The sequence below is a fragment of the Colletes latitarsis genome, chromosome 3 (genome assembly GCF_051014445.1).
Source record: "Colletes latitarsis isolate SP2378_abdomen chromosome 3, iyColLati1, whole genome shotgun sequence".
Lineage (NCBI taxonomy): Eukaryota > Metazoa > Arthropoda > Insecta > Hymenoptera > Colletidae > Colletes > Colletes latitarsis.
In genome coordinates this window covers 34,688,291-34,709,156 of record NC_135136.1, presented here as the reverse complement: position 1 = coordinate 34,709,156, position 20,866 = coordinate 34,688,291, and the positions used below count along the sequence as shown (strand labels likewise).

Here is a 20,866-nt window from a genome sequence, read left to right as displayed (position 1 = left end):
TTGATTTCGAAAGTATCTATTATTCCAAAGCACGCTACCGAATCTCTTAATCAAAGCAGATTCCAAGGATAGCTCAGAAACGTCAGTTTGAAATCACGAGAGCCGCGGATAGAGACTAATTGCACTCGACGCTTGGAGGCAAATTAAGACAGAAACGAAGGTACCGGCGGAAACCGGAGGCATCGTGCGACACGAAAGTCCACGATGGAAATTTACGAGATGTTCTAGTCGAACAACTTTGCAGCGAGGATGTGACACGCCAAGAAATTAGAGGTTTTTCTACTCGTTAAACCAGTGATGGCCAACCCATCGTTCGCGAGCATCCGGAATTTAGTCATTCGTGTCAACTTAAAATAGCACAAATTTAATCATTTACAAAAACAATAATTCTTGTTTGTTCCGTTACGTACTAACGGTACTCAAAATAACAATATTAAAAACAAATTATATTTCTGCGATAAACGCAACTGTGACGCGACTAACGACATGAAAATATCACCGGGTAAAAACCAAATCGTCGTAGAATAGTACAAGTCATTTGTCGAATGATTTCGAACGCTGAAATTCTGACGGAAAGGTCGCGTAATGATCTTTTGTAAAGATCGATGTGTTCTTAGATAAGAAACGTAGCGCAGTAATTAATAATTGCGTCCACGGGGAGCGATGCAACTACTGTAATCTTGGAGCACATCGATCGTTACGGGGGTCACGAGTTTATTTAATAAGAATTTCAGCTTCTGGAACCGGTTGAAAAATTACTTTTGTTAAATTATACTGTTATGAAATTTGCTACATTGGCTAGTATAGTAATTAAAAATACCTTCTTGCATTTGGACTCTTATCTTTAGAGATGTAGCATATTTGACTCTAACCCTCGTTGCACTATGTTCATTCACCTACCTGTGAAAAAAAAGAAAAACGAATATAGAAAGATCCATATAGACGATCATCTTGATAGTTGTACAAAAATGGGAAATTTAATATCGTTTCAGAATTGGATATCCTCAGTACAAACAACGTGAAAATATTTTTTAGAGAACCCCACAAATAGACAATAAATAAAATAATATTCGAAAGTTCCATTGATCTCGCTTTACATGTACTTTACCCTCAGATAAAAATCGGATAAGAAAACGTACAATCGAACTAAATCATGCATGTCGATAAAAAGCTCACCGAAAATAATGAAATTTATGTTTATTAGCTGGTTAGGCGATTGGAAACCGGTAGTACAATCGAGAGGATCAACGAACGCGGAAACGGCGGAATCATTAGTTTATCATCGTGCGCCTGGGAATAATAAGTGTCACGTGGCACGGAGAAGAAAGCTTGCGCTTTGGCGCGGGTCGGAGTTCATCGGCGAAGGATCTTTGAAATATCTAGAATCGTGAACACGCGCGGGCCAGCGTGCATTATTAATTGCGGGAGCGCAACGCGCGTGCACGACGATCATTACGCGCAGCGATCATCTCGATCGTTTCTTCTTCCGTTTCTTCGGTCGCGGCGGCAATTAATCGACGTTCTCTAGTCACGGGGGCTAATTATAGTCGCGTGGATCATTATCGGTGTGTCGTACGCGTCATAGTCCTCCGACTATGACAGCCCATCGAACGGAAACAGGAGTCTGCGGTTTTCACTTTCCGTCGGCTACGCAGCGATCGCGTAAACGGGTTCGGGAATCGACACGCGCGATAAATTAATCTGGTCAGGAGGATCTACTTTGATGAACGGCGATTAATAGTTAAACTCTCCCCCGTGTTTCTCTCGTGCGTCGTTTATCTTCAGTGATCGCTCATGGAATCACTTCGCATCGCGTTTCTTTCCGACGAACAACGATTAGCGGTACGAGTTTTGAATCTTACAGCTTTCCTTCTTCGTGTTTTATCCTTATTAATCCTTCGATGAATAATTTCCTCCCGTCGCTGTTCAGTTTGGTCGTCCCTTTACTCTCTTTGGGCTTAACACTGCCACAGTGATGGATTAACGACTCAAAATATTTCAGTTTGCTTATTATTTTATTTCCTTTATTCAATTGCATCTCACGGAAAGAAGTTTGTTTCCCATACGTGATGTTTATACTATAAAACATTGAATTGTAACTTGGAAACAAGTGAAAAAATTATTTTCAAACCCAATATGAAGGCTTGTGAAATTATCTTCTGCTTCCTCAAAGAATGTAAATTACAAATTTAAAAATTTCGTTGTACTGGACATTGTAAATAAATCTGTATGTATGGTTTCTTAATAAAAAAAAAGAATTAAATAGTCAGTGAAACTGAAAGAGTTTCAGAAGTTGGTTATTGAGTACTTTTCGATGCATAGTTGTCAGTGACGTTGGTCGTTTATTTTTGTCGAGCTACGAACGCGTTTGGTCTCGCTGTGGATCTCTCCGCTCTGGTGACTTCAATGCGTGGCGAGGCATCAACGCGATGCACCGTCAGGCGCGACGCGACGATTTAACTCTTTGAGGACGGACAGTTTATAACACGGATGTTAGATATTATTTTAATATAAGAAACTATTAAAGTATTAATTCTCTTGAAACAGATTTCCGATCTCTTTCGATAGAATTTCGTAAATAAAACTCGTACGAAATTAACTTGTAAAAATGTCCGATCTACTGCGTGCAAAGAATTAAAACTAAACGCATCGTAGAAAATTATTAGTTAAAAAATTGCATCTTCTGCGTCTTTGTTCGGTCGACTGTCACGCTCTGAGCAGGAATATTTCACAAAAAGGAGGTCAAATTGATTTACATCGGTCTCGTTCTCAGCGGTTCAATTCTATCCCACGCACATCGTGTGCCCTCAGCTGTCTTTAACGACGCTTCTGCGGCTAATCAATCTCCGCTCGAAAAAAAATCTTGAATTACTCTACCGTTCATAATACACAATGCATGCCTGGCGCGTTATATAATGCACTTCGCCACTTCGCTTTCCGCGTCTGTGCGCGTAAGATCGAGGCTGCAGAAGTCGACGCGGATCCTGGGGGGTTATCATTCTCGGTGCTCCTTGTCGCAGTCGATGAAAGTTGACTTTTTTTTTACGAGGTGAGTGGCGGAGAGGAAAGTGACGGTCGTAGGAGGAAAACAATATGCCGCGTGTGCTCGTACTGCAAAGAGAACAGCGAGACAGGCTCCTCCGCGCAATCCACGATCATTAATATCCCTGCGGTTCTCGAATAGTCGCGCGCGCTCGTTAAATCATTTACTCAATTACCGTAACCGGACCTGAACTACACTTGCTCCTCGCGAACCAAATTTATTTGTCCAACCGACGTTCTTATTCGACGAAACAGGTTGCGTTAATTTTTAACCTCGTATGGGGTATCATTATATACTTTCTAATATGTTTACTCGTATTTTAGGAGCTGAAAGGAATTCTCGATTATTCGTATTTCGACTCTGTTAAACTTGATTGCTTTGTCTGAAAAGAATTTCTTTGTAAATTGCGTATGGTGACGAAAGGAGGTTGTAGTAGGTATTATTATGTCAAGGAGAATAGGTAGCAGAGGTGTCGAGGACAATTTAGAGTCGCTTCTGCCTGTTTAAGAGACACTTAGCATATTTTTAGATGCATCAGTGAACGTAACGACACGAATTAATTCTACGACATATTATGCGATTCGCATTGTACGATCAGAAATAATTACTAGACACTTCACACTTTACATCAACAATTTTAATATACATGGGGTTAAAAATTCACTGTTTTCTTGGTATGTTTATCGAAAGATCACAGATCCAATAAACCAGAAACAGCTGATTGGTTCCCAGAATCCCTTGGTTTATAATGTCCACTCCTAAACGCTGCGTAGACCAAAAATTTCTACAGAATTTTTTCCCACAATTCTATTCGCCGTGCCAGAACGCGATTGCAGACGCGAAGCAGATACAGCACGAAAGTCATTCCGGTCGGAATTACTCCAACGACGCCCGGTGAAATAATTAATTGCGACCGAGGGAACACGAGCGAGCGACCGGTTGAAATTAGTAGCCGTAATTACTAAATTTATCCCGCGTCGAAGAAAATCGCCGACGATTAAATGCCATTGTTTCCCCGGAGGGGGTGTAATAACGTCACGTAAGAGTGTCAGGAAAGCATTTTCCTTCTCGCTGTTGCTTTTCGCGGAGAAGAAAGTGGTCGTAGGAGGAAAACGGGCCGGGCACCAAGCGCGCCAATTATCCAGCGCGATACTACAAAACGAACAACGGGTCTTTGTTATACGTCAGGCCCAGCGATCATTAATATCGCTACCTCCCGGGACCAGGTAGTGCTTATGCAGCGACTAGACCAATTACCGTTAGTTGTTCCCTACCGCTAGAAAATGATCTATCGCGGATTGTCTTCGCGTTGAAATTTATAGAGCTAGTTTCGTTCTTCGCGGAAAATGATCCTCGGGCCCGCGATATCATCGGGAACGGTGAAATTGGAAGAAACGACACGTCGCGCGGTGGTCAATTTATAACAATCTAGGAAAGGCCGAGGAATGCTCGTATCAAGATTAAATACACGAGCATTTCAACGTTAATCTTCGTCAGTCTTTCTTAGTAAGAAACGTAATCTAAAATAATTAATATAAATCTTACGCTACTGTCAGTAATAACCAATTAAATTACACTAGCAATACAGTACGTTCGAAAACTAAAATTAATAACACTGATCACTGATGCATAAACGCGTGAAAAATTAAATAAAAATTCTTCGATCTCCGTGTTTAAATTTTGTATAAAGGCAGGTTCGTCGTAGAATATTTCTCTATATATTATTCGTAGCATAAAAATGAAATTGACAATTTTCTAAAAGTTATCATGAATCTATAAGCGTTCGACAACGTAGTAGACACATATTTATGACTTTGTACTCAATATGTTCACTATCACGCATCTAACCTATTCCATATTCAAACAAATACGAAACAAGTTATAAATACAAATCAACTTCGTCTGAATGCGTCGTAAACTTCGCAAACTAATTCGCAAGATATCATCCTTCCACTTAATAAAGAGAACTAGTTTTGCTTCCTCTGCTCTAACGTACAGAAAACGTGATCGAGGGCATGGAATGCGCATTATGAGTTCATGGAAATAGGGGAGAAACACGAAAAAGACATAAGTAATTTCATAATAATTAACATGCCTTGAGTTGCTTCTTGTTGTTTATTTACAAAATATATTGGAACTGTAGTAAATAAACGGTATTTATTCGGTATTATTACCGATATTTTCTTTTTGTTTATTTATTAATTAAATATGTATTAATAATATATTTCTCTTTTTAATCATTAACTATCCTTCAGTAATTACTTTAACAATTTTCAGTATACTTTAACATTTAAACTATATACACTTCATTACATTCTCGGTCGTTGTATTAATTAAAAGAAACTATTTAATTGCATTCCAATAGTAGATATTTTCCATGTTTATTCTAACGAACAGTTTTTATTCGTTAAACGTGAAATAAAAAACGTGTCACTTTTAATCCTGGTTATAATTTTTATAGAACAGGTTACAAATCAAATATTCTTTATTTCTATTAATGAGGTTGACAAAGACAATATGATTAGGTTTAATTTCAAATATATTGCCACTTGATAGAAAGTTGTTTAATTTGGAGTTTCTATAAAATAAATTCACGTAACTTGACAAAATATGTATAAATAAAAAATGCAAAGGGTTAAATTAATATATTTTCGTTTTTAAAACAGACATGCCTTTTAATCCCTTCGAATTACGTATCTATCGCCGACGTTCATATTTCATGGCATACAGAAGTGTAAGACTGTCATTCTGGTTCCGATAGGTTGTCGAAGGAAACTAGGAGAAAAGCAAAAGTAGAAATGTACGAGAGCGATTTCCCTGCTTAACGCCAATGCATCGTGTGTATGGAGCGCGATTAACACCCGCCGTGTAATATTCGTACATACGAGATTTCTACTAGTTGACTCTTGTCTGACGTGCGGTTGGCCTCTCCTGTAACCTTATAGCCGCGACACCAGCGTGTACACGCACGTTCAACGAAGACGGGGCTCGCGAAACGATGGAACGTTCGACAGAGAACGACGTCGAAGATTACCGCGGGACGGGTTGGAGGGTCGTGGAAAAAGATCTGGTGAAAACGGCGAGCAACTGTGGCTTTCCGTCGTCCTTACACCGTAATCGATCATGTAAACGTCGTCGACAAATGTTCGCTGGAACACTCCAAGACCGAATGCTATCGATATCGATCGTAGAAAGGAGTGAACTTTTCGCCAGTTGTGGACAACTTTATCGTTGGTACATCGAATTTCAATCGCGAATCCGTGCACATGTAATACATCAACTTGTCGTAAGTGAGTCGCGTAGCTCGAAGCGATTCTCGATATTTCATGGAATAATTAACCATTACCCGGTAGGATAGGCAGAAATATTTATTACGCGACTGACAGCGCAGGTCGATTTCATTCTTCGATACGAAACACGTCATAAACATCAAAGATGAAATTGGAGAATTCAAAGTTGGAGAAACTTTGAAAGAATCGTGTATTGATCTGATCCCACACGTACGAGTCTTGATACCTGGTAACGTGTACCTTGGTCAAATATGCTTAATACCCTATAATTTGTTTGGTCTTATAGGTTCTTACAGTTTGAAACCACTCATGAGTTCCTCTTATAAGCATATCCATGGTATAATGTTTATTTTTCTCTTCTACCCTATCACAATTATTGTTTTAGTGTGCTTAAGATGTATATAAATATAATTAGACTCAGTCATTAATATTTAAGATTAAAACTACAATGAAACATATTATACTTGCCTACAGCAAATACTCTAAATCCTCGAGTAAATATCAACTGTAGTAAGAAGTAAGCAAATAGGTTTGTACGAAGTTATATTATTTGATTAGAAGAAAAGATTCTAATTCAAAGATTATATTTGCCAAAACCGATATCGTGATAAGCTCCCACAACGTCCCAACATGTTTTAGTCAAGAATGTTACAACCAAACCGCGGTAAGGAAACTAAAAAGAAAATGGCCTACAAATGTACTATGCAGCGATGAAAAATTGGCTAACGAGTCTAACTGGTCTAACCATAATCTCTTTCTTATAAATCCAGGAAGTTACCTGGATCTATAGGAAGTAGATTATACTATAAATAATCAGACTCGCCAGACATCTTCTCATTTCTGGATAGTAATAATAACACCTGAAAAACATCATAGATGCATTACTGGGAGGAAGTGATATCGATGGATGATTTCTCTCTGCGAGGCATAAACCTTCGTTCGATATATTGCAATTATAATTTGTGGATTGTAAACGTCAACTGAACCGATAAAAAAGAAACGAAAAACAATATTATATATTAACGAATACAGAATCTTTATTTTCTTTATAAACGTGTTATTATTTTGCACTGAACGTGTATAGAAATTCATGAATCCTATACAGATTTATTTTCGTCAACATCTATTATAATTCAATAGACATTATTCTATATAAGGGTGGTTGATGCAAAGTTTTAAATTCTTAAATTTTTTTCAAATTCAATAGTGCATGTGCAATTAAAAATTGCATCCTTTCTTTAAGGAAACGATCGTATGAATCAATTATATCGGTTATCTATTTTATTAACGCTCCAACGAAGGAAAGAGACTGGATATTTCGCAACGTTGAGTTTTCTTTCGCGCACAGCGAACCGATTCATTCGTTAACTGACCGTGGACCGCGATACAAATGGCTCGGGCGTATGTCAAATGTTTACAAATCTGACATGTCCATTCATTACATCCGCCCACGTCGGGGCAGCTGAGTACACAAACGCAGCCTTATTGCTTCTTCAGGCCGCGAATAGCGAGCGGCAAAACGCGCGTTCCTTTCGGCGGATTAACGCTGACGGCCTGGAAAAGATCTCCTCCTCTGGCTTCACCGACAGAACAGCAGAACGGGGCAAAAACTGAGGCCGCTTCTCCGCTGATGATCCGATCCTTGGTCCTGAATAGACTCAGCCATTCAATTATGTAGAGCCGCTGTTTAGCACAGCCGTTCGAGGGAAAGATAACGAGCTCTTCCCCTTGGCTTCTTGTCTGGTTATAGGCACCGGCTCGAGACCGCGCCGCTTTGCGGATATTTCCTCGCGAATCGACTTTTTGCCTACCTATGAACGTCTGAGGTTTCCTTCCAAGCGAATGGAACTGTCCGAGTGTCTTTTGTACTCGATATTTTTGATCTACGAGTCCAAGACGCGGTACTTGAATCGCAGACATCTTTCCTTCGATAGATTGTTTATCGTTAAAAGCTAAAGGTGGGTTTTGGAACCATCCGCCTTTTATTTTTGGTCACTTAACTTGAATTCTTAAGCCATCGAATAATCGAAAACTCCACAGCATCTTCCAAATCAGTTGTTCATTTCAAGTGCATTTATTTAATAAGAAAGGTTTGACTCTTATCGTTATCATAAAAACGCATTCTATGCACATCTTTCAAAGCCAATATTCATCCTAAGAATATACTGAGAAAACACATAATTGTTATCAACTTAGCTACAGACGTGAAATTATCTTTCACATTGTTGTAATCCAATATTATATTTATATTTTTTTAAGGCACTAGTTTTATGATCTTCACCAATGAGAATTTATGCTGCATTAATCAAGGTTTCGATCGACATAAATTGTACTGCAAAATAATTCATTGCAACAAAAACAGAACTTTTAAACCTGTGTCCTAACAAAATATCGATAGTTCATATTATAATTGAATCCCTCTGACAACTTTTTTACAATTTACGAGTGTCTTTTGTATTCAGGCGACCAGAAGAAGGACATCGTATTTCATGTGTCTGTGGAGCTAAACTGTTCATTTAAGGGAGTCTCGTCGAAAAAAGCAACCGACGAAACACACGCAACAAAGGCTGCTGGGGAATAAAACACATGGAAACAAGGATCTCCTAGCGTTCGATCGTCCATGTCGGCGGAGGGGGTGGCGATCCCGGTCGGAAAGAGGAATTCCAGAGGAAGATGTACGCGCTTGCAATTCCACGACGGATTTCGCTGGAGGGTTCGGGTGTGGTCGATCGTAGGATAATGCCTGCGCGGAGACGAAACAGGAGATACGAAAGGGAAGCTCGGTTCTTCTCGAGATCGATGCCCAAAGGCGAGACGAGTACGTATCCTATACTTGCAACGATAGCCTCGCAAGAAGAGTCGGATATCTACGAGCAAAGCTTCCCTCCGGTTTTCTTTCTTTCAACCATGGCCAAACTAGCTATCAAACATTCCTCTTCGTCATCCACAATCGGTTTATTGTTTCTCCATTCCATTACGATTTTAATGCACTCTATTTTCATTCCAACCATTTCGCGCGTCAGAAAACATTGTAAGAAAATATTATTAATTGCATAAACGTTTACACAGTCTATCGAAACTGTTATATATCTACGTTAACTTTCACCGTGTTTATCATTTAGTATAATCAATGTCGCTGCACGTATTCGTTTTACTCCATAAATCTTTGCAAATTCCGATATGTAACCAAACACGTCTTTATCGAGTATAAGCCGCGAGCATAATCGAACGAGAACGTGGTTTTTGCTATACGCTTTTGTTTTGCTTTATAAATCTTGGAAAATTTCGATATGAAGCTAAACTGCTAACTTTCTTTCTAACTTCAAAAAATAAGTTTCTGTTTGCTCGGCTTAGTTTACGACTTCCCAAATGGTTTCTAATGCAAAATCTCGAACTTTCTGAACGCTCGCGCGCGCAAACATCCGCTGCATCAATTTCCGTTTATCTCTGTATCGTTACCAGTCCGTTTTAACATCATCGTTTCAACGACTCTGCTTTTTCTGTCTCATTCTACATCGATAATCGTATCTTAACGCGTGGGCCACCCATCCGTTGCAGATGGACTCCCACGAGCCACGCGAGCCAAGGAAAAATCGCCTCAGGAATGGTTACACTTTCATATCGCGAGAGAGAAAGTAATTAACCGCCCAGAGAGTAATCGGTTTGGACGTGTGACTGTTACCGTTTGCGGGGTCTCTTCGACTAGAATCCGGTGCACGAATCCTGGCAGACACGAAACACCGTCGTGGCTGCATAACGTCCCTAGCTACCGTTATCCCTTTATTTCAATTTCGTGCCCCGTAACGTTCCGTTTCGACGCTTTGAAATCTGCCTACAGCCTCGCGTGACGTTCCACGCATCGGAGAAACCTATCTTCCTCGTTCGTCTTTCTTGCTCAACTTCTCACGGCCATTATCCTATGATCAGCTGCATCCAAGCCCCCCAGCGACGTAATAACCACGCACGCGTATCCACCTTCGGGATTTTCTTTCGAGCGGCGTCTTTCCGATCGCCTCTTCCGGGAAGAATGCCGCCATCGCCGTTTTCTTGCGGCCAGTGTCCATTCTTGACCGATCAGTGCCTTAAGGAGCTTCACAAAGAAAGATTTCTTACGATTTCTCTTATAAACTTCTTTTCCTTCAACGACTTCATTTACCAAACAAAAACGTAACTCGGATTGGGCATAGAAAAATGACAGTGTTTTGTAAACTAACTCTATTTAATCCTGCCTTAAACTTCGGACTTCAGGACTTTGTATATGAAAAAAATAAATATACAGGACGTTCGGCCATCTCTGGGAAAAATTTTAATAGGAGAATCCAGAGGCCAAGATAAGACGAAAATCAAGGATACTAATTTGTTGATTGAGGCTTCGTTAAAAAGTTATAGAAACTTTTCCGGCCACACAATATATTTTCGATGATGAATTTTTTTCTCGAAAGTGCGTAGGAATTCGGGGGTATGTCTAATGACCAAAAATGATTGTAAGTGATCCCTGCAGCTAAAAATAATTTTTCCAGAACGATTTGAAACACTTTAATTTTGTCGAAAAATTTTACACCTTCTCGAATTTTTTTCTTGAAAGTGGGTAGGATTTCGAGGGTATGTCTAATGACCAAAAATGATTGTAATTGACTCCCACAAACGAAAATAATTTTTTTAGAACGATTTGGAAAATTTCTTTTTCGCCGAAAAATTGAGGCACCTACCCCCTGTCGATTTTTCTTAAAAAATCGTTTTCCATTTTTAATAATTTTGTTTGACGCCCTACAGAAAAGTTGTCTAATACTTTTTTGTAGGTACCTATGAGCACTACTTCAGAAAAAAGTTTCATTTAAATATATTCACAATTGTAGGAGTTATGGCTGTTTGAAAATTGGACCATTTTTATGGGGTTTTTCTCAGTTTACGAGCTCAAGGAGCAACTTTTCGAATATTTTTGCGATTTGTACATATTCCCCATCAAAATACGCGTAGTTTGCTTTTTTAAACATCAAAATCGTCCAATCCGTTCAGAAGTTATGACGTTTTAAAGATTCACACGAAATTTCGGGGTAATATTTCTGGCCAGAAATGATATTTTCGGTAAGGAATTTTTTTCTCGAAACTGCGTAGGAATTCGAGGGTATGTCTAATGACCAAAAATGATTGTAAGTGATCCCTGTAGCTAAAAATAATTTTTCCAGAACGATTTGAAACATTTTAATTTTGTCGAAAAATTTCACACCTTCTCGAATTTTTTTCTTGAAAGTGGGTAGGATTTCGAGGGTATATCTAATGACCAAAAATGATTATAATTGACTCCCGCAACTGAAAATAATTTTTCCATGAATAATTTTAAATTTGTATCAAATCATATTTATTATATCCAATTGAAAACAAATTGATATTTTTGATTTTTGTCTTATTTTGACCTTTAGAATCTCCCATTAAAATTTTCCCCAGGGCTGGCTGAACGCACTGTATAGTATTATTGGAAATGAGACGAAATTAAAACAACAAACTGCTACCTATAGAGTGAGTATTGTCTGAGAGAGTTGTGATAGTAGACAGGCACATAGGGAAATGAGGTTTGAAATTTAGTAATGTGAGTAAATAAAATATTTGTAGAGACAGAATTGATCCCAGTTTGAGAGACACTGTTATAGATCGACCAGGTATGCGAGCCGCCATGACGTTAGTATAAAAGGACGGGTCTCTGACCAAAATTTTCGCGCCAGGGAAAGTCAATAATCCGAAGGAAGCCCAAGAAAAGGATAAGATACCCATCTGGATGAGCCACGAAGGTTAGATCTGGGGTCGAACACCTTGATCTCGGTAGCGTGAACCGTGATCTATTCGAACCCGGGTACAACAATGACTAATTAAATAACAATTAAATGGATCAGCCCGGTCGAACAATGCTGCCTTTATCCTAGAGATTAGGGTCGTTATCGAGAAAGTAGGAAGCTGACTGCGACTAGAATTCGTGAGAGTGTTTGCTCGTCGCCCGTTCGTCCCGCGAGTTTCGAAGGAAACGAGGCAACTGCTGGAAGCTCCGACGAGGAAACGCGAAAAAGCAAAAAGAAACCCGAGTTTCTAGGAAAATTTTCTTGCTGGCTACTGGACGCGACGGGAGTCTCGAAAATTAAACAAACTGGCGGCTGTAAAAACAAGTAAAAGCGCTTCTCGATGAACATATATCGCGAGGAGAAAACACGCGCACCGGTTGCCGAGTGCATCGTTCAGAAAGTCACCTCTTAGTGTCAATCATTCTGCCACTCACGGCCACCGAGTCGAATCAAAGAAGCTTCTAACACCATTTACTCGATAACGTAGGTGTCACGAGACCCGATGTTTGTGCCGCGACCAGTCTAAAGGCCGTCCGGATGCTTCCAGCTACGTCGAACGTTTCTGCCATATAAGCCGACGGAGGAACGAGGAAGCTGCAGCCGAGACGAATCCTTCGGAGCTCGAGAAGAAGAAAGGATAACCTTTTGATCCTCCCCCCGGGACGCGAGGCTGCTGAGACGTCGGACGTCTGTTGATATTTGAACGTCAACGCTTGTTCAGCGGACATTGACTCGATACCCAACGTCCAGGAAGCAAACTTTGGAGGATCGTTGCTCCGGTAATTTGCAACTCGGTGATTTTTTAACAGGCCTGATAGGCCAATGACGCGATCGGTACTTTCCTCTGGAACGCTACTCAACGAGAATGAACTGCCAACATTTTCAGATTCCCGATAAGCGAACCGACGAACGATTCTATTCCCGACGAAACGCTATTTAGAAACTACTTTCGATGTAAATAGACCTCCATGCCCATTACAGTGCTGTAATAGCAACCTGAGAATCTACTTACAATGGCAGACCGATAAATGATTCTACTCTCGCTAAAACGGTAGGCAACAAGTAGTCCACCTTTCACAATAGCGAGCTGCCGTGCTGCAGAGCGATCAAACTTTTCTCAAGAGTACATGGAAAACGCGTTCGAAGTCCATTCACGTCGTTCTTCATTGATACCCAAACGAAAACGTTTGAACCTCGCGGACGGAATCCATTGAAAAATGTTACGACGACGGTCGAGAATTTCCTTCAACGTCTGGCTGCATTGTTCTCGACGATGTCGTGGCAGGTAGTCCTCGTGGTAGACGTACTTTCTATCCGTCCCGGTGGACACGCGACCGCGCAGCGATATGTCCAGCTGCCGGATGACGCGTGCCTAAATGCAGGAAGGAAAGCAAGAGTCGGAGCTGAAGCCAAACCTTCTTCTAGGAATAGTTCGATTGGAAATCAGATCTGGCGCTACGGACGATCTTCCTGTGCAATGTATCAACCCTTCTAACTGCTTGTATTCGTTCCCTCTGTCATTCTACCTCTGTGACATCCGAACCATCCGAAACGCAACCCTATCATCTTCGTTTCTACATCCACGAACTGTAAAAACGAGCTACCCTAGTCTCCGTTACTATGTTTTTATATCATTGTGAAATACTTATGTATAATACTTGATAGTCGATCTTTAAATCAACATTGATTCGTTTTCTATTAGACATCTATTCTGAAGTGTTATAAAATACAATATACGGAAAAAGACTTCTTTTGTATGATCTGTCAATTTTCATTGGAGTCGTATTGCTGAAAAATCGCAGAGATTGACGTCGCAAAGCAACTTAAAGTCAGGCTTAAAGGAGTCGTTTTTCAAAAGTGCCGCGCAACGAGTAGGCGTGTCGAGAGTGTCCCGTACGTTCCACACATGGGAACGTAGCTTGAGACCCTTCAACCGACCCTTGAAATCGCTGATTCAATCCGTTACATCTGTTACGCACTTGCCATTGAGTTATAAGTGTTTAACGACGACTATCCGACTAATTTCAAAGTCTGCCACGGTGTAACCCTTTGGTACATAATGAAAAGAAAACCAACATTCTTCTGAGTACAGTTAAACTTCAATTTTTAACAGATAACGAAAGTTACAAATATATCAGATTTACTTCCAGGGAAATCTGTGTGTTTGTGATTTCCATTTGCATAGAATTTTTAAGCCACTTGAAAAATTTTATCTACAAAGCTCTGAGTCCTCGAACGATACCTGTGCACTTTGCGTGTCATAAAATCCTAATCTAAATAACAGACGCGAGATTCATCGTGTTCGACGAAGGTATGTGCTATTAATAAACAAAGAGGATGTACGGTGGTGACGAAAGTCAACGAAAGTAAAGCGTGAAATCAATTTGAGGCCGTTACATTCGACGAACTCGATTCTAGTCGTATTTAGATCAAGGATCCGACGTAAGAACTCGTCCTCAGATCGCTCGGGGGGACTTTGCATTCAAAGCGTCCCACATAATTGACGAACGATGAGTACCGTGCGCGTCTGCATTCTGCAGGTGATTAATGAAGCTCTCCGATTTTTCTTACTCGTTTATGCTCGTTCGCCGACACGTCGCGACGTTTCCTCTCGACAACTGTGCTCGAACGCGTTGCAATCCCCTCACGTGGGACTTTTGTACGCGTCGTGTCTGTTTTTGATTGGACCTTTAATGTCGCGACACGATCGGCCATTTCAACGACTCGTTACGGATGCGACTTCGCGTCTCATCGATGGTGGCTCGTGCAAGAACCGCCACACATGCAGCAATTAATCGAACAGAGAGGAATCAGACGCCACGGCACTTTCATCTTCGACCTTTGGCTGGCTCTGTAAGATCTGACGTTTATTAGAGCGATTCATCGATGGAATTTAATTAAACCCTATACAACCTCTGGCCACGTGTCCCGTTTAGTGATACGTCTCTTCGCTTCTTATGCTTTCATCTCTGATCGAAGAAAACCGTTGTAGCATCGCCGAGTGGGACGAAGAAACCATAAAAACGTCGTCAAATTTATTTTATTGCCTTCGTCAATCGTGCATACATTTTTTTTATTTTTGAAGAAGAAGTATCAAATTAGTTCCTTTCTTTGAGGAAATTTACTTTGTTACGTCGTGGACTGACGACTAGGAAAAGCTTCGAAGAATTGTTTATAATTAGACTGTGGATGTTTATGCATTTATGGGAAATTTTAATTATTGATGTTTCAGCGCAATTCTAATTGCGAGTACAACGGTTCAACGATTTTTTAATTATAAGCAACTGATTTTACTGATTTTCTACGGAAGTTATAACGGGTTGTCTACTGTGCAATAGAGTCTGTAAGGACAATAGTCTCTAGACGCAAAGAACGTTTAAACCGTGCATAGAATAGCGGTCACGGAACGCTTTTATCTCCCCAATCTCCGTCTACTTAATTACGTTTGTAAGAAAACGCGCCTACTAACGGTGCGCGCGGTATTAATAAATCACAATTCAATCGCGGTTGGCGCGACGACCGTGAACTCGCGAATTTTACGAGATTCTGTATCTGTAACGAAACCAGCGTCGCGCTCCCCGCGCCAAAAAAGTCATTCCACAGTTTATTACCTTCACGGTTTCGCGTTGACTGCCGTCGCGCCGTTACGACACTGCTTTATTATTACGTTTGTATAAATTGTAATACGACGTTCGTCCCCCGTGAATCCTTTTCATTCAAATTGACGCGGATCCTTTTACGGACTGACGACGTTTTATGTAACCGCGAGCGCGTTACGCCACGTGGCCATTTTTGGCATGGAATTGCACAGCCGTCGTTAATTATCCTCCTTTTTGCGACGACGTTTTCTTTTGCACCTTGGCGCGAAACGAGCCGAGGTGTGGCGGCAATTCGAGACCGCGATAGCGCTAAATTCAAACTAAATACAAGAATCATATGGGTTTTACCTAACGAAGTGATATTTCATCAAAATTATTGAGTTAACGAGACGTACTAAACATTCGCTGAAATTTCAGTAACGAGGTATTCGTACAAGGTGTGATTGTTTCCATTATTATCAACGATATACAGGAAAACTGTTTATAGACCAGTAATTTAATTAGTGTACTAATACTGTAAAACTTCATTAAAAATTGCAAACGATTTTTCTCAAATCCGTATTTTTCTAATTTGCATGCAGTATGATTGATTAGTTGATTAGGAAATCAACAGAAAAGTTCGATCGTATAATTAAAGGAAAATCTTCTAAAATTGCTCACGAATCAGACGAAGGAGCAGGTATAAAAGAAACCTTTAATTAGTTATACTCGCTAAATAATAGCCAAAACTAAAAGAAATATTTTTTTCATATTTCAAGAATTTCTCTTCATTCCTTAAAAATGTTTCCCCAGGTGTCGTTAGTTTAAAAAAAAAAATTGTGGAACATCAGCTGCGTTCGGAGCTGTTACACTGAAGTCCCCCCCTCAATAATCGAGCAGCTTCTTCGTGCCTTGGAGTTTCCACGTCGAGGTCGTTGACGAAGAAAGAGAGAGCTGGTTGAGAACCTTCGAGATTCAGGTTCTACCCGGTGCGACCCGACAGAGCGGAGAGACTTGGGTGGCACGAGAGTGCGGTGGTCGCGCCCTATGCTAACCCAACCTAACGTAGCCTAAGATCCCGGACTCTTCTTGGCTAGATTCTCACCGCTCGAAACCACATCGGTCGGACTTGTTTCCATAAGATCGTGTACGCGGCCCCGTCGTGCAGGCCTCTCGGACACCCGCGGCTACTTACGGGCCTAATCTCGATTCTCACGAGCCCCAGACCAGGCTACCTGACCGATCGCCATAGTTAGGATAGGTTCGGAGTGGCCAGGTAGAGAGGGGCTATTATTTTTCGAAGGGATACCGCGCGAATATCTATTTAGGGACTCGGTAGGGGCGGGCCTCGAAGGGATGAGAAGATTTGTTGCGCCGACTGACTGTTGCGAAGGAGTTTCGTTTTCCGGTGACCTTGGATCGCGAACGCCGTTTCTTTCAACTCGAGCCGCTGAATAATGGCCCCGGACAGCTGGCTGCCATTTCGTCCAGGAAGTTCAACCGGAGATTTACAGCGTTTCGGGGAACCGGGAGATTTCGGGGAACAAGGACCTCCGTCTGGTAACCTCGTGCTCCGCGCTACAGGTTTCTTCTAGACGCAAGGTGCGATTTAATCTGATCCGAGGATGCAGCGTTCAACCCTTCTCATGACTTCTTTTAACATTCGTTCCATTAAACGTGACAAGACTATCGTTAAAAGTTGTGACTTTGAACTATAGAAATATTAATTCACCTTGTGTCTTACACTCTTTATTCAGAACTAACTTGAATAGTATTATACAGATCTGATCAATTGTTCAATTTTTAGGTTTCAAATTTGTATAATGCCTACTGGAAAACTCATGCATCGAGAATTTATAAAAATAAGTTTTTCCTTCGAAACACAGTGAAACTTCACGTTTCTCGTGAAAAAGTTGACTTTCTACTTTTTTCTTTCGAGCATCGATACCTTTCGATGGTAGACGGCCATTGAAAACTTTCGTTCGTCTTAAAGATGCTGAAGGACGTTTACAACTTCGTTTTCTTTTCCGATCTACTTTTCTTCCTTCTTTTATCAGTCTTTGACTCACTCAGAAACTATTCGCCTGGGTACGAGTAACGGGGATTATAAGCAAAGCTATAGAGCATTGAAATAATAGCATTTCATTCTATTTTAAAGCAGAAAGATCCCAACAGTATTGTAATTAAAATTTCATTGAACGTATTATCCCACTGGCGATCAAAGGATTGAATGAAATAAATATTATAAGAACTTTCCCCATTAATAACAAAATAACTATAGCAGATTTCGTTATAATTCCATCACCACAAACAAATAAAACAGTAAGAAAATGGAAGTCTTCGAAAGAAAAAAGTCCATTATTTAAAATTAAAAATAATTTTGTCGAATAACACGAAAACAATAATATTATAATAATTCTGGTACAAACTTCTATCTCGTGCATGGTATTCTTGACTATTCTCTTAACAGTCTTAGCATTCCATGAATCGCTACTATTCGTGCTCTTAATAAGAGCTCTTCGAGCGATTTCTACTAATTGCTCGCAATCTTTACCGTATAACAACTGTTACAAGACGATTGCGTTGCACGGATAAGATAACGACAAAACGATTGCGCATTTGTACGTCTGTGTTATTTTAAACATCTCGTATGATAATATACAAACACAAGTGGGACGTATATTTGCATAAATTTACAGATATGGCTAAGCTAATACCCTAGAAAAAATCACATGTGTTTCGAGAGAAAAATGAGTGTAAAGTTTTATAATTTTAATATCCTTTCTTCCACTTTAAAGTACAAACTTGTAGGGGAAAAATATATTTCAGTTCTTAGAACTACAATAGGAATATACTTTAATATCGATACAATTATATCACATTTATAAATTTGATTAATTCCATAAAGTTCTCTTTAAATTCTTTGAGTTCTTTGTACAAAGTCCTTTATGCAGTCGATTGTACAAAATAATCGATCACAATATAATTACAAACAAAATACCTCGCGTTACCAGTTAACAGATCATTTTTGCCTCGTCTGTGTTTTATTGTTTGCAAACGCTAATAATTCGTCCCGCATATTCTGTTGCATCGTATGCACGGAGTCGGTTCGACGTTAATTCGTGACTCTGACACGGTTTCGTTCTTTTTACGCCCGAAGAGTCGTTTATAGTTTCTTACTCGCGGCGTCGCGGTGTTCCGTGCAAAATCGATTCGCCGATTAATCGATTTTCAACGGCTTCATTCGCGCCGAGACGGGGAGGGCAAAGGTGAACCCTAGGACAGTCGTGAGAGTACAGTTTTGCGCGATAAGGAACGACGAGGGAACAAGGAGCGCATCGTATGGATGCACGATGGAAACTCCTCCAGCAGATCTTTGATCTTGCACGATCCAACGACCTAATTAATGGTATGCGGGTCAGCTGCAGCAATAATTGAGGGAACCGGATGCAGCTGACCGTCTTCGCCACACATTATCATTTAAATATCTTTCGCTCGATTATAAGTTACTTGAATATTCTGCGACGGAAATTCGAGAGCTAGATTCCGATAATTCGCTTACAGGGGTTCTTAAAGGGGTTCATCACCCTCACAACGTGCAAAAATAGGTAAATTCTAAATATTAAATTTCTTGCGAGCCAACTATTTAATCTAATACAAAGACTTTTGTTTGCTCATATTAATCTGTATTTTCACTAAAATTTTGTTACTTAAAGTGTTTAGATCTGGGTTAGGTATTTAGAATATGCCACACGAGTTTTTAATTACTTTGAAAAATTAAGAAATACCAGTTTAAGTAATTTTCTTTCGCTGACGAAACTCAACTTTGGATATATGTGAAACTTAGGAAATTAAGATATTTGAAAACTCTTACAGTACTCTATGAATAACCTTATAAACAATAATATTATTTTCGTCAGAGAGTTTCATCACATTTTGTTGATTAAAATCTTTCTGATATAATTGTAATTGATCTTGAAATAAAGAAACCAGAAATGTTTTAAATCAACGTGTGTTTTATTAAAACGAAAACATTCTATACCTTTTATTGGAAAACTCTATATTTATTAATAAATCAACAGTAAAGAAACAACGTAAAAGCAGTTATCAAATGCTACTGGGTGCGACCACACCTTGAGGATCGATTTTCTTGAACTCTCTGTCCCACGGTTCACATTCAACTAGATTTTTTCTCAAATGCAAACCGATACCACTCCCTCATGTACAGGTGTTGTTATATTACTGAATATGTAGATTCTCTTCGAATCGAGTTTTGAACTCTCTCAGTATGAAGTTTCACGATACGTAAAGCTTTCGATCCGAAACTTCTACACGCGCTCAAAGGGTAAATTTCTGACCTTACATTTGCCAATAATTTAATATTTAATATAACAAGCAACCTGTGAGCATGTTTGAAAATTTTATTAGTAACAACTTGGGATGAAAATAATGACAAATAAATAGAGATGAAAATATAAAATATAAAATGTAAAACAATACTCGAAACGTGATCAGGTTGTCTTAAAACATGCCTTTTCGTTACAATTATTTTCCCAAAATTCTTTCTGGATCACAATTTTATTATTTTTGATTTTCCTCTCATTTTAACATGCGAAATCAGCCATTGAATAATTGCCCATCTGCGAGTAAACACCCAGCGCGAGTTCTCATTGCCCATTCACCGAGTAGACGCGTTGAAAAATTTGGTCAACGATCAACGTCGTTCGAGTGAACGCGCCAATGGGGCGTATCGACTCACGCGCGTGTTAAAACGTCGAGGGAAAAATGCAAGAAGAAGATCGCAAGTTTGGGGCCGAAGATTGAGCCGATAAACTCATCGTGGATGCGGCCACGGGTAACGAGTTATGAAATGCAATTTGCATGCGACCGAGATTCGCGTGGATCGACGCAGCACGATGCGGCCGAGCCGCGGAACTTCGTTCCAAACCAGTCCTGAACTGGATTCTCCAGAATTCGGGGCCACGGTCTGGCCTCTGAAACGGATCCGCTTTCGATCATCCTCGACCATCGAAATTGGCACGTCAAGCCAAGGAACGGGGAAGAGACGTAACATTGCGGTAGCAGTTCCGTGTCTCGAACGACGCTTCGAAGCCAATTTTAACG

The 20,866-nt window shown here is 40.1% G+C and overlaps 1 protein-coding gene across 3 annotated transcripts in view; it reads right to left on the bottom strand.

Moving 5' to 3' along the window:
* Nucleotides 1–20,866, bottom strand: part of Knockout (Stork-head domain-containing protein knockout) — a 235,492-nt gene that overhangs the window by 102,352 nt on the left and 112,274 nt on the right. Inside the window, exon 6 of one of the 3 annotated variants that reach the window (XM_076762167.1) lies at nucleotides 821–900. The exons of the other annotated variants lie outside the window; for them this stretch is intronic. The gene's annotated coding sequence lies outside the window, so the exon portion shown is untranslated. The remainder of the gene's footprint in view (nucleotides 1–820; nucleotides 901–20,866) is intronic. 3 annotated transcript variants of the gene reach the window in all.